A 13,300-nucleotide genomic window follows, 5' to 3' on the forward strand; every position below is an offset into this window, starting at 1 on the left:
ACATTCCAGACCTTCTGTATACTTTTCTTCTTAGCCCTCGCTAGAATCAATTTTAATGGTACATTTTTGGCAATGCAGGCTTTTTCTAGCCTGTTCCTTCAAACTCTTTTAGCCTCTACGCATTATCCAGTTCTAAAGCTGCTTCCACTTTTTAGGTATCAGTCATAGCAACAACCCCACTTCTCAATAGCAACTTTCTCTCTCAGTCCATCTTCTGTAGCTGTAACAGAATACTGCAGACCAGGTAATTTATGATGAACAGAAATTTATTTAGTTCATGGTTCTGGAGACTTGGAAGTCCAATATGAAGTGGCTGGCATATGGTGAGGGCTTTAGGCTGCCTCATCCCATGGAAGAAGAGTGGGGCACATGCAAAAAAGAAAAGCACAAGACACTGCACTTGCTTTATAACAACCCACTCCTGAGAAAACTAACCTACTCCTGTGATAATGACAATCAGTTCATGAGGGTGGAGCCCTAATATCTATATGACCTAAATATCTTCCATTCAGCCCTATCTCCTAACACTGTTGCAATGGGAATTACATTTCAACATGAGTTTTGGAAGGAACATTCAAGCTGTGGCAGCTCCCAAGATTCCCACCCCCTGGTGTATAAACCCTATAAAATCCCCTCCCCTTAAGTATTGTAGGAATCAGTGAATATGATGGAATAGTTGCTCCATGTGAGCAAAGTGATGAGCTACTCATTCCCATTATTATGTTATGTTGCTTAAAATTTCATCAGAGCAAATAGCGCAGGCTACCCCACTGCAGGATTCTCCTGCTGACCTTGAAAGAGCAAACTGACAATGTGGCAGGGACTAGCAGGTGGCTTTTAAGGGAGTGAAAAATAGCCCCCGGCTGACAACCAACAAGAATGTATGTCTTTGTGCCTACAACCACATGGAACTGAATTCAGCCAACAGCCTGAATGTGCTTGAAAGAGGACCCCAAACTCCACGTGAGAACCACAACATGGATCACATCTTGATTTCAACCTTGCAAGACCATGAAAGAGAACCCAGGTGCTTTGTGCTCAGACCTGTAGCCTGGAGAACTGTGAGGTAATAAATGGATGTTTTTAGTTGCTAAGTGTGTAATAATTTGTTATGTAGCATTAGAAAACTAGTACGTATACCCTCAGTGTGAAGAAAAAGAAGAATGGCCTAATATCAAATTCTTTTCAGTAGGTTTTTCATCATCATATGGGTATAACAAACTTAAACTTTTGCATGTATTGTCTATTTTAACAAATGAGTAAATGGATTGATGTTGGAAGCCAAAGCTCTAATTGTAGAAGAAGAGAGATACAAGTATGGATTGAGGAAAGGCAAAGCACAACACTGGGGCTAAAAGGAGTAGAAGATTTTACTATAAACTCGTAGTTTCTAAAATATATACATTAGAGCTGAGATTTCCAACATATACAAAATACAAAACATCTACTATATTTCTGCTTGTTGAAAAAGCTTAGAAGCAATGCTATGCCAGCAGTGATGAACATATTTAGCACCCAGATCTTGATTTCTAAATACCCTTACCTTCTAAAAGGAGCCAGGGCTCCATGAAGAAACGGCCAGTTCTGGGGTTGGCACAGAGAAGGTATAAGATAAACCTGGAGCATCTCATTGTGCCATAAATTAAGAAAACACTAAAAACAATTGACAGGGCATGTTAAGAAGACACAGGAGTCACCTTAAGCATCAAAATAGGCCAGATGCGTTGGCTCACGCCTGTAATCCCAGCACTTGGGGAAGCCGAGGTGGGCAGATCACCTGAGGTCAGAGTTTGAGACCAGCCTGGCTAACATGGTGAAACCCCGTTTCTACTAAAAATACAAAATTAGCCAGGTGTCATGGCGCGTGCCGGTAAGCGTGGGAGGCTGAGGCATGAGAACCGCTTGAACCCGGGAGGCGAAGGTTGCAGTAAGCCGAGATCGCACCACTGCCGTCCAACCTGGACAACAACAAGGCTCCATCTCAAAATAAATAAAGACACTAATAGATTATAATCCATTGAAAAAAGAAGAATCTGTGAGTTCAAACTGAAGAGAAACAGAAAGAGAGAGAAAGATAACAGAAAAGGGAAACAGAAAGATCTTTATTACAGTTAAAGGCTAACTGTAATAAGTATAGAAAGAATGATGAAGTTAGAAAAATCACAGTTTGCAACTACAAGAGTAAAAAGTGATCCAGGCAAACATCAGTAGATCCTAAATCTAAGCATAAAGGTTTGATGATAAACAGGATACTTACAGCATTTCAAAATCCCTCACTGCAAATTATTTAACTTCATAAGAAAAGAAAGTAAATATGGTAGAAAACCTAGACGACTCTTCAACCAAATAATCAAAATTAATGTCAGTAATAATGGAAATTTTCCTGAGAATATACCATCACTAATGTGATATTCCAGCCAAAAATACATAATCTGAATTTAATCATGAGGAAACATTGGATAAACACAAATTGAATAACATTCAGTAAAATAATTTACTGTATTCTTCAGATAGATTATGTTGTAACAACAAAGAAAGGCTGAAGAACTCTTCCAGATGAAAAATTCTAGAGAGACATGTTGCTAAATGTTACAGACTGGACTAATGACTGAGGGGTTGGAGGTGGGGGTGGGGAACCTGCTGTAAGGGACATTATTGAGAAAATTGACAACATTAAAACATGCACTGTAAAATATTGTACCAATGTTAAATTTCCTGAATTTGATAACTGTACTGTGGTTATATAAGAAAATGTTTCCGGTCTTAGAAAAGACACACTGAAGTATTAAGGGGCGACAAGGCATGATAAATACAACCTATTCTCAGATGGTTCTGGTGGGGAAAAAAATGTATTTAACACACGCAGAATAATAAAGACAAAATGTTAAAAATGTAAATGTGGATAAACGGTTTATGGGTGTTCTGTGTACTACTGCTACTTTTCTAAAAGCTAAATATTGTTTCAAAAACATAAGGTTTTGTTCACACTAGAAATTCTTTTTATATGCCATTTATATTGTTTACAAAATATTCCACCTTATATATGTATCATAACTTATTGACTATTTTGTGATTTAGTTTATTTTTAACTTTTAACATTAAAAATATTAATAATACTGTGATGAATATCCCATTTGCATCTCTGATTATGTCTTTGGCACAGATTCCTAGAAACTGAATAACTGGGACAAAGGGTTAAAGCTTTTTAAAGGTTATTGACATATATTGCCAAAAGCTTTTGGAAAGCTTGAATAAATTTGTCCAGTTATTCATTCATTCATTCATTCATGCCAATTTACAGTGTTTTGCGAGCCCCCAATACAGAAAATAACTCTTCTTAATATTTTCTAAATGTGTAGGCAAACTGATTATATTTTTGTTATTATATACATTATAGTAAAATTGAAAAGTTTTATATGCTTACTAGCCATTACTTTTTGTTCCAACTTTTATTTTAGGCTCAAAGGACGCATGTGCAGGTGTGTTACATGAGTAAATTGTGTATCATGGGGGTTTGGTGTACAGATCATTTTGTCACCCAGGTAATCAGCATACTACACTATAGGTAGTTTTTTTCATCCTCACCCTTCTCTCACCCTCCACCCTCAAGTAGGCCCCGTGTCTATTGTTATCTTCTTTGTGTTCATGTGTACTCAATATTTAGCTCCCTCTTGTAACTGGGAACATGTGGTATTCGGTTTTATGTCCCTGCATTAATTCACTTAGGATAATGAGCTCCAGCTCCATCTGTGTTACAGCAAAGGACATGATTTTGTTCTTTTTTTAATGGCTGTGTAGAATTCCATGGTGTATATACAGCACAATTCCTTTATCCAGTCCACTGTTGGACATCTAGGTTGATTCCATGGCTTCGCTACTGTGAATAGGGCTGCAATGAACACACAAATGCATTTGTCTTTATAGCAGAATGATTTATATTCCTTTGGGTATATACCCAATAATGAGATTGCTGGGTCGAATGGTAATTCTGTTTTAAGTGCTTTGAGAAATAGCCACACTGCTTTCCACAGTGACTGAACTAATTTACATTTCCACCACCCGTGTGTAAGCATTCACTTTTCTTCACAGCCTCACCAGCATCTCTTCTTTTTGACTTCTTAATAAGAGCCACTTTGACTGGTGTGAGATGGTATCTCATTTGTGGTTTTGATTTCACTGTGGTTTTGATTTGCATTTACCTAATGATTAGTGATATTGAGCATTTTTTCATATGCTTCTTGGTCACGTGTGTGTCTTCTTTTGAGAAGAATCTGCTCATGTCCTTTGCCCATTTTTTAATGGGGTTGTTTGTTTTTTGCTTGTTGATTTGTTTAAGTTCCTTATAGATTCTGGATATTAGACTTTTGTTGGATGCATAGTTTGCAAAGATTTTCCCGCATTTTGTAGGCTGTTTACTCTGTTGATAGTTTCTTTTGCTGTGCAGAAGCTCTTTAGTTTAACTAAGTCCCACTTGTTAATTTTTGTTGTTGTTGCAATTGCTTTTGGAGTCTTCCTCATGAAGTTTTTGCTAAGGCCTATGTCCAGAATGGTATTTCCTAGGTTTTCTTCTAGGGTTTTGATATTTTTTGGTTTTACATTTAAGTCTTTAATCAATCTTGAGTCAATTTTTGTATATGGTGAGAGGCAGGAGTCCAGCTTCAATTTTCTGTGTATGGCTATTCAGTTAACTCAGCATCATTTATTGACTAAGGAGTCATTTCCTTATTGCTTGTTATTGTTGGCTTTGTTGAAGATCAGATGGTTATAGGCATTCTGCTTTATTTCTGAGTTTTCTATTCTGTTCCATTGCTCTGTGTTTGTTTTTGTACCAGTATCATGCTATTTTGGTTACTGTAGCCTTATAGTATAGTTTGAAGTCAGGTAATGTGATTCCTCTAGCTTTGTTCCTTTTTCCTAGGATTGCTTTGGCTATGCAGGCTCCTTTCTGGTTCCAAATGAATTTTAGAATAATTTTTTCTAATTATGTGAAAAATGTCATTGATATTTTGATAGGAATAGCATTGAATGTGTAAATTGCTTTGGGCAGTATGACCACTTTAACAATATTGATTCTTCCTATCCATGAGCATGGAATGTTTTCCCATTTGTTTGTGTTGTCTCTGATTTCTTTTAGCAGCATTTTGAAATTCTCATTGTAGAGACCTTTTACCTCTCTGGTTAGCCATGTTTCTAGATACTTTATTCTTTTTATGGCTATTGTGAATAGAATTACATTCTAGATTTGACTCTCACATTGGACATTATTGGTGTATGGAAATTCTACTGATGTTTGTACATTGGTCTTGTATTCTAAAACTTTGCTGAAGTTGTTTATCAGATCTAGGAGTCTTTGGGCAGAGAGTTTGGGGTTTTCTAGGTATATAATCATATTGTCTGTGAAGAGAGATAGTTTGACTGTTTCTTTTTCCTATTTGGATGCCTTTTATTTCTTTTTCTGACCTGATTGCTCTGGCTCGGACTTTCAATACTATGTTGAATAGGAGTGGTGAAAGTGGGCATCCTTGTCTTGCTCTGGTTCTCAAAGGGAATCCTTCCAGCTTTTTTCTGTTTGGTATGATGTTGGCTGTGGGTTTTTTTATAAATGGATCTTATTAGTTTGGGATATGTTCCTTTGATGCTTAGTTTGTTGAGATTTTTAACATGAAGGGATGTTGAATTTTATAGAAATCCTTTTCTGTGTCTATTGAGAAGATCGTGTTATTTTTGTTTTCAGTTCTATTTATGTGATGAATCACATTTACTGATGCATATGTTGAACTAACCTTGTATCATAAGAATAAAGCCTACATGATCATGGTGGATTAGCTTTAATTTGCTGCTGGATTCAGTTTGCTAGTATTTTGTTGAAGATTTTTGCATCTATGTTCATCAGGGGTATTGGCCTGAAGTGCTCTTTTACATTGTATCTCTGCCAGGTTTTGGTAACAGAATGATGCCGGCCTCATAGAATGCGTTAGGGAAGAGTCCCTCCTTGATTTTTTGGAATAGTTTCAGTAGGATTGGTACCAACTCTTATTTATACATCTGGTAGAATTCAGCTGTGAATCCTTCTGGTCCAGAGCTTTTTCTGCTTTTTGTTTGTTTTTTTAATTACTCATTCAATTTCAGAACTCATTATTAGTCTATTCAGAGTTTTCATTTTTCCTGGCTCTGTCTTTGGACGTTGTATGTTTCCAGGAATGTTTCCATTTCTTCTAGGTTTTGTAGTTTGTGTACATAAAGGTGTTCATAATAAAAACCTCAAAAACCTCTGAGGGTTATTTGTATTTCTGTGGTGTGAGTGGTAACATCCCCTTTGTCATTTCTGATTGTGTTTATTTGAATCATCTCTTTTCTTCTTTATTCGTCTAGCTAGCAGTCCATCAATCCTATTTATTCTTTCAAATAACAAACTTTTAGTTTCGTTGATCTTTTGTGTGTTTTTTCTCATCTCCATTTCATTCAGTTCAGCTCTGATTTTAATTATTTCTTTTCTTCTGCTAACTTTGGGGTTGGTTTGCTATTGTTTTTCTAGTTCTTCTAGGTATGATGTTAGATTGTTTACTTGAAATTTTTCTTTTTGGTGTGGCTTAGTAGCCATTTTTATTTGTTCTTGCCATTTCCTTCCTACCTTATCTGCCTATTTTTAGAGATATCATGGATTTTTTAACCAATAAATTAATATATTAATTTAAAAATAATTTAAAAGTCCACAGATTTTTAATTATTTCTTTATATAGAGGACATGTTAATACTTTGCTGCATTTATTGCAAAAGAGGGTGAGTGGCTTAGCTGCTTGACTTTTAACTATACAACACCAGCCTTAACGTGAAGGCTCTGCTGAGCAGAGAAGACGCTAACAGGCCACAGGAGTCTTAGTCAGCAGGGCCAACTGATTGAAGGTTTAGATTATAGGAAAAGGAGAGCATTAAAACAATATGAGTATGAGAGGAAAGCTTCCCTAGGAGGTATAGTTCACAGGCCTAATTATTTCTGTGGAAACAGGTAGTGACAGCAACCCTGGCATATAGACCATGGCAGAGGGAAGACAGCATGGCAAATTATGCTCTGGTTTTATAGCTTCCACCCAGAAATGACACACATCACCTCTGTTTGCATCTCTTTGACCAAGAAAGTTGCCCTCCAAAGAGGGTGGGAAAATGCAGTTGTATCATGTGCCTAGAAGGAGAAAGGAACCAGAATATTTGTCAATAGCCCTATGACTTCCATAAACACTATATTTATGAAAAGCCCATATTTAAGTATGCAAAAAAATCATTACTGGTTTTTTCACCGAATATTTTCCCTGTTACAATAAAGAAATTCAATCTCTGAATTAATGTGGAAAGTTAGACACTAACAGGATGGGAGGATGGTGAATCATAATATGGACACTTCAAAAACCAAAACCTGTGGCCATGTGCTTTTCCTATGGGTATAAATTCTGAATAGAGTAGTCTGGAGACAGGCAGAGGGAAACAGATGAAGTGACTTCTCACTTTCATTCAGGTCAACAGTTTCTCTGTTTCAGAAAGACACATATTTATAGGTCACTAAAAATGTTTTCTAAATCCAGTTCCATCAATCTGTAATTTGTATATATATTAGATTTTGGCAAAAATTTGATTAGCAGTCTTAGTTTTTAGTATTATTATGATTGTCTCATTTTTTTCTGGATTTTATCTAATTATTTTAATGGGGAATTGGTAAAAGTTGCATCAGAAGTCATTTGAAAATTTTATTAGATTTTTTTATAGCAGTGTTGTATAAAATCCCTGAGGGATTTGAATGTCATTTACATTCTTCATTTTTGGTCATTTTTTCTCTGGATAAAGTATTTACCTCCTTTAATTTTGATTGCAAAATATAATTTTTTAAATGACTAAAAACTATTAAGTATAAAATTTAGAATCTCCAAGTTAACATTTCAGAGAAAACTTTGGTTCTCATCATTTCTTGTATTGGTTTGCTAGGGCTACCATAACAAAGTATTGCACACTGAGTGACTTAAACAACAGAAATTTATTGTCTCACAGTTCTGGAGACTGGAAGTCCAAAATCAAGCTGTCAGCAAGACTTATTCTTTCTGAGGACTGCAAAAGAGAATCTGTTCCATATGTCTCACCTAGCTTCTGGTGGTTTGCTGGCAATCTTGGGCATTTTTGGCTTGTAGAAGTATCACTCTAATCTCTGCATCTCTCTTCACATTGTGTTCTCCCTGTGCGTATGTCTGTGTCTGGATTTTCCCATTTCATAAAGGCAGGAGACATGGAGTTACTGGCCTAAGCTTCTCCAGTATAAACCAATCTTAAGTAATTTTTATATTCGCAGAAATTCTATTTCCAAGTAAGGCTGCATTCTGATGTACTGAGTATGAGGACTTCAACCAGTATTTTTAACTCATAACATTTACTATATAGTAGACAGATCTCAAGAATAAGCATACAGCCCCTCAACACTCACCTCGTACCCATACACTTATGGTTACCCTTCTAATGTAATTAGAAAGGACAAATAGGAGGCAGGGATAAGGAGAAAGAACTTTCACTGAACTCTTGTAATGAGTCAGTTAATATTTAGGCCTTTGAAGCATATTGTATCAAGGAGATAGGCACAAATAACAAAAACTGAGATTCATAGTGATTAGGTTACTTTCCAAGAATCAATTAGAAACTGGATTCAGATGTAGATATGCCTGACCACAAAGCCCAGGCTCTTTCCTCTAGGCACTCTCTTTTCTGCTCTGCAAAGGCAAATTATTAATAATTATGATACTGATAGTAATAATAACAATAATTCAGAGAAATGTTTTATTGAAACAATTTCTTCTTCTAGCAAAAACAACAGAGCAAAAACCAACAAACAGATGAAAACAATCCATGATATTTCTGACTCAAAGCTTAATTCTGCCTAAACATTCACAGCAGGACTTTCCTTCCTACAGTTGAATAGAGGTTAATTTCTAAAAGATAAAGGGGAAAAAAGAAACAACAGAACACAATTTAAATATTTATGAATGTCAAAAATTAAAAACCCATCTTTTTTACATTTGGTTTTGAAACCTTTAGCCTGATGATCAAGACGATATTGCCCGGAGACTTTTACAACAGCAGTAGCTAATAGTTACTGTGGCCTCCTATGTGCCAAGCACTGTGCCAAATGCATGTCCTGTATTAACTCACTTAAACCTCACAATGGTCCTGTGAGTTCAGGGTAGCATTATCTCCATTTTACAGATAATGAAGCAGAGAAACATAGCCCACCCTCAAAGACTGACTCTCGAACACTCTGCCCAGCCATTTCTCACCGGATAGAAAAGTTAAACCACCACAGGAGAGTTCCGTGTGACCAGAATGATGTTTTGCAGTCAGCTTTTTCAAATGGAGGAATTGTAGTGGTTAGCACAAGGGATTTAGAGTTAGATGGACCTGAATTTGAATCATGGATCCATCCCAATTAACTACATGACCTCAGGCAGGTTGTTTAACCTTCTCGGGCCTCATGTATCACTTTAAAAATTAGGGTAGAATAATATTTATCTGAAGGGTTGTTATGAAAGTTAAATGCAAAGCACAATCACAAATACATAGAAAAATCGCTATAAAACTTATTAATGTAAAACAGATATAAGATTCTTTTGAATTATTTTCAGATACATTTCCATGACTTATATACATCTTGTTACCTGGCAACTTTTCGTCCCATAAAGAAAGAGGGGTCAGGCATGATGGCCCACGTCTATAATCCCAGCACTTTGAGTGGCCAAGGCGAGAGGACTACCTGAGGTCAGGAGTTTGAGACCAGCCTGGCCAACATAGTGAAAAATCTGTCTCTACTGAAAAATACAAAAATTATTTTGTGTGTGTGTGTGTGATGGTGCGCGCCTGTAGGCCCAGCTACTCAGGAGGCCGAGGAGAATTTCTTGAACCGGGGAGGTGGAGGTTGCAGTGAGCTGAGATCGCACCACTGCACTACAGTCTGGATGACAGAGAGACTCCGTCTCAAAAAAAAAAAAAAAAAAGAAGGAGGTTCCAGTGCTTCAGGAGAAGGATAAGCTACCTGTTAGGACAAGAAGATAGTTGCTTAACTTTTTGTTTGAGTTGAAGTAAGACAATAAACTCAAAAGACAAGTTTTTCTAAGAAAGAAATTTCCTTTAGCTTCTATTAACATGCAGAGAATTAGGTCTGAATGTTTACAATGTCAATTTCTTCCTTTGAGTAGGGAAAACACTCTTCTGAATCTCTCTTGGTTGGTTTTCTGTCTATGCTACAGTGAAGACATTACATAGAGGAAGTACAGGTTAGATGAGCCAAAGGAGATTAAAAGAAGTCAGATAGAAGAATCCTTATAGTAGCCCTTTCTCCTCAAGATTGGGAGCACCGGGAAGCACCTCTGGAGAGCAGATTGAAGGAAACACTTTCAGAAGCATGCAGAGAGGTAGGAAATACCCTAAAACATCAGGGCTAATGGTCAGCCTCCCTGGCCTGGGCACAAAATGGGGAAGCCGCAGGCCTCTGGGAAAAGCCTAGTTTGGGCCTAATTGCTACATGCCCATGGCATGAGAGCAAGGGCATGGTGGTAGAAGAAGGCAAGGTCAATCATTCTTAGCAGTGCTGCTGGTTTCCTGGAGCTCAGAGGTGGCTGAAGCCATGCAGAAGAGCAAGCAGAGGTACTGCAAAGGCCAGAGGGCAGCAGAAGCCTAGGGTTAAAACAAAGAGCAGAGACTCCCACCCCAGAAACTCATAGTAGAAAACACAGATCCCGTAATTAGTGCTGGTATGTCTCCCCACAACCTGTGACCATTCTGGCTACATCTTAGTGACCACTGGGTCACAAAGCAATCCAAATCAGAAACTGCATAGCAGAGATCATTAAGGATCTGACAGCTATCTTTCCCCATAGCTAAAGGTAAGCCTGTAGAGCTTCTCTTCCCTTCAGGAGCAGGGGAAACGAGTAGAACTCTTTCCCAGTAGAAAAAGGGTAGAAAGACAGAAAAGTCACCTAGGCAGAAATTGTAGAGATCATAGATCAGACTGACATTATTGGATTATATCAAAATACAGTGTATTTTCTCCCGCTACTTGATGGGTTGGGTTTCCTGGGGTAGAGCAGAGGAGAAATAGGAAACAATGATGTAGAGTTCTTTTGCACCTATCACCTCATGTAAGGGCCTGTAGAATAATTAGAAATAAATGTGTAACATGTATTTACACCTAGGGCTTGTTATAATCCTGGCTAAAATTAAAACACAAAGTTGTCTTGAGAGCAGGACCACAAAACTATGAGAAAGATTAAGGGGTTAAGATTGTCATACTGAAATGCAGAGAGACAGATACAGTGACTGCAGTTTCTAGCATTCTGAATAGGCTTTTTGAATACGCAATAAGATAACAGACTTGGAAGTCAGACTTTTTTGAAAAAGAAAAAGATTTCTGAAATTTAACACCTAATTTCATTATATCAATAGACAGACTTGTCAATGAGATCAGAGAATTTTACTCTATGCCCAGGATGAAGAAGAGAAAAGAGATGAAGAGAAACTGAAAGGTTAGTCCCTTCTGATGTGAGGAATTTGGAGAATAATAAGAAAGAGAGAGAGGTAGAAATTAAGGACAGGTTCCCTGTCCTGTCCTCCTTCAATGACAGGCTCTGAGAAGAGGTTAGGGACTGCTTTTTAAAAGTACCCAAATGGGAATAGGAGACCAAGAGCACTGGGAATAGTGCCATGTCCTTTGAACACAGGAAGACTGAGAGCCTTTGGAAACAGCCTTCAGAGTTAGCTCCTTACAATGTGTAGGGATGGTGTGAAGGCAGAAGACAGGTGAATTGATGAGTTTTGTGAGTTGGCTTTCTGAGACAGAGTTTGGGGTGTAATACCTGTGGGGAAAAAAAGGAGGAAGCAGGACTGGTCAGGGGGCAAAGTTGAACTGCAGTGCAACCCAACAAAGCCTCAGCTAACCCAAAGGGAAATTCTGGAGTAAGAATGACCCATCAGTATTGTGTTGCAATCTGCTGAATTGGCCAAGCCCTTAGACCCCACCTTAGTTACCAGATGAGGGTTGCCCTGCCACTGTTCCAGCCACTGTACATTTGTACATCATAGGCCATGAGGTCAGAGCCCTACATAGATTTGAGGACCCCCATCTTGATGCATAAACCCTACCTATACTACTCCCCATCCCTAGACATCATCTTGGAGAGAAGCAAAACAGAGCACGGAAACATTTAGCATTCACCTGAGTTACTGCCCAGAGATTGAACTCCCTAAACAGATTTTAAATGATTGGACCAGACCAAGGTTCCACACTTAGCCTAAAACTTGGTTTTTAATTTTCTGTTATCCAGCAGGCTAAGGTTACATCAGGGAGAGAACATCAATTAAGAGGTACTCAAGGAAACTACATCTGCTTTGCACGTTTGTATGGAGTATGAGGGACATTTTGCATTTGCCACATTACCAAAGGAAAACAAGTACCAAAAGTTAATTTAACAAGAATTCCAGACTCAGAGGACAAAAATGAGATTGAAGGAGGGGTCAAGATTATGTTTTCTGAGAATATTCATTATGCAATTGCTAGGTTTGGTTGCTGAACAATGTAATTTTTCATTCTAGCTAACTTCCTTTGAGAAGTTCTGAAATATCAGGGCCTTACTTGTTCTCACTGGCCATAATAATTACATGTTAAGCGAAGCCCAAGATTCAGTAACGTACAAATCATTCCGGCTTCCCGCTACTCTGAGAAACTATACCCAGCAAAATAATAAAAATAAAAATAAAAAAGGGTTATAGTTAATCTTGTTCCCTGGGAATAATACAAACACCAAAGTCTCTGGCAGTCAGAGACAGAAGAAAATTAAATTCACATAAATCTCTTCATCAGCAAGTCAAAAACAAAAGCAGCACAATTGTAACTGTGAGATCAAAGGACAGTGAGATGTGAGAGGCAGGCCATCGACTGTCAGCAGCCCAGGCTCCCCTCAGAATCCATGGACAGAACTTCAGATGAGAGAATCCTGAACCACCCTGGGCTATGCCAGCCCTTTGAGAGGGAAGTGACAGATGACAAGGTCAAAGCCTGCGAGAACTGAGAACCCAATTCAGTTTAAACTTACCCAGGCCCTTCTCTCTATTTAAAAGGATCACGTTCACCGTGGTCACAAAAGTCTAACTCTGGAATAAGTTGTAGCTCCATTTCTGAAACAATTTTTTTTAACAATAGAATGGAACTTAGAGATTCATTATGCAATATTATCATATGTGTTCACAGGTATGCCAACATATCTTTCCAAGCTGCTTA

General features: G+C 37.8%; 1 long non-coding RNA gene across 1 annotated transcript in view; it reads left to right on the top strand.

The window, feature by feature from the left end:
• The first annotated feature begins 754 nt into the window (after positions 1-754).
• LOC117091025 overlaps positions 755-13,300 on the top strand; it is a 77,307-nt gene continuing 64,761 nt past the window's right edge. Inside the window, exon 1 of the long non-coding RNA XR_004440215.1 lies at positions 755-1,066. This is a non-coding gene — a long non-coding RNA (uncharacterized LOC117091025). The remainder of the gene's footprint in view (positions 1,067-13,300) is intronic.

The sequence above is a fragment of the Trachypithecus francoisi genome, unplaced genomic scaffold, assembly GCF_009764315.1.
Source record: "Trachypithecus francoisi isolate TF-2019V2 unplaced genomic scaffold, Tfra_2.0 Lachesis_group11, whole genome shotgun sequence".
Lineage (NCBI taxonomy): Eukaryota > Metazoa > Chordata > Mammalia > Primates > Cercopithecidae > Trachypithecus > Trachypithecus francoisi.